We start from the raw sequence: 2228 nt of genomic DNA on the forward strand, positions 1-2228 counted from the left end.
CCCTTTCAAATCACAAGCCCATAAAAGTATTTTCAAGGCAAAATATAAAACAATAGCTTTACTCTGTCACTGTTGTCTGTTGTCTTTCTCACCAGGAGATAGTTAATCTGCCCGAAGCAGGCTGTCTGCGGCAGCCAATATTAATGTTATTGATCATTGTCAGCTCTTGTGTTTCTTCCAACCTCAGATCACACTGGGGTGTGCAGTTTCTTTGCTTTTTTCTTTCCAGTAAAAGCTTCTTTTTTCATTAGTCCCCTTCTCTGTTCTTCTCCCCAATAACCTGTCTACTTTATTGCACACAGTCCTTAGAAAGTGACAACTTGGGAAACTGAATCAAAGTTTCAATAAAGCCTGGACTGCTGCAGGCTTTGACAAGTAAGGTGGATGGAGTGGAGGAGTACAGAAAGAGACTGAAGAAGGACATATCGGTTCCAGAAAGATAAATAGTTCATGAAGCTGTTGACTCCACCATTTTATTACTTTTGGCTAAGAATTTTCCACCCGCCTGCAGCTCTTTTTGCCTACAAATTATTCATCGCACTTCCCACAGGCCTTAGCTGTCAATCCCAGAATTAGGGGTTTGTAGGGAAGATGGGAGCTGGAAGTTTGTCGCGAGATCAGGTGCATGCATACTCAGAAAGAGCTTGATAAAACTATAAAAGCTATTATAATACCATACAATCATTTCAGCTACACTTTCAGACAAACTCTGAATGCACAATCAAAGAGAAACGCAAAATTAATAAATATATGGATAGGAGACTTCAGTTCAAATCAATTTTATTTATATAGCACCAAACCACAACAACAGTCACCTCAAGGCTCTTTATATTGTAAGGTAGACCCTACAAAAATACCTAGAGAGAAAAACCCAAAAATCATATGACCCCCTATAAACAAGCACTTTGGCGACAGTGGGAAGGAAAAACTCCCTTTTAACAGGAAGAACCAGGCTCAGGGAGGGGCGGGGCCATCTGCTGCGACCGGTTGGGGTGAGAGAAGGAAGACAGGATAGAAGACATGCTGTGGAAGAGAGACAGAGGTTAATAACAAGTATGATTCAATGCAGAGCGGTGTATTAGCACAATTAAAAATGAAAGGGTTAAAGAATACTGAAGCAAATTTGAACAAATGCAAGAATTTGTCACATCTTATGAACGATTTAGTCTTCATGTAAATTTACATGTACTATTAATTTTGGTGCATTTAATTGTATATTTTCCGAGTGATTTATTTGTTTTTATTTATTTATCTATTTTTATTTAGTCGTTTCAGGTGCTCAAGGACTTAACAGCATGACCGCTGTCACCAATAATTTGCTTCTGATGCGTTCCCCAGCAAATCTTTAAACAAGGATCACTCATAAAAAATGCATAAATATGGAACTCTGTGATAATGCTGGGAAGAAATGCATTTCTTACAGTTCATATTTCATGAGTCAAAATGTTCATTTGTACAAAAGTAGCTCGCAGCTCAGTTTTGAAAAGTTCGGACTGCTGTGACTGTTTTGACAGCGCGACTGTAATCTTTTCGCTGCATCTGTCATTGCATATTCAGTGTGTGCGTTTCCACTCACATGCTGTAAACCTCAGACAAATTGAAAGTGCAGAATGTTCACACTGGGTTGGTAAAGCCATCAACCTGGAAATGGAAACCTTGTCAGCGGTGAAGAATTGATGGTCATGGCTTCCCAGCCACCCACAGTGACTCTCTCTGCAGGATTAGAACAACATTATTCAGATTGCAGATGAACATTAGACTGGGATATCGCTCAAATCACGACATACCGTATGTGCTCTACCTCAATCCAGCCAGTGTTTGTGAACATGAACAGCTGTCATCCAAAGCCAGAAATAGCACACTTCCAGGACTTACCTGCTGCGTCGAGCAGACTCGCTGCCTCAGCGGTGCTTCATAACCAGTGAGTGGAAATCAGATTTTGTGAGCCGGCAGATGTTTGCTTTATGTTTTCTATTAAAGCTAAAGGCGATTTTTGAATAGAGACAATACCAGTGTTCAACCAAACTTTTTTCCAGTATGTAAAAGCGATTGCTGTTCTTTCCCTTTTTTTTCCTTCCTCTGATGCACTACATATATGCAATATTGTAATATTGTATGCAGTATATACAATAGCTTCTGCTTCCACATCATCACCCAACCTGTCAGTAATACAAATGCAATCTAACATGTGTTCAATCTCAATATAGAATAATAAATAGGGATTGCGA

This window comes from Pundamilia nyererei, unplaced genomic scaffold, assembly GCF_000239375.1.
Source record: "Pundamilia nyererei isolate P.nyererei 1_Seehausen unplaced genomic scaffold, PunNye1.0 scaffold00213, whole genome shotgun sequence".
NCBI lineage: Eukaryota > Metazoa > Chordata > Actinopteri > Cichliformes > Cichlidae > Pundamilia > Pundamilia nyererei.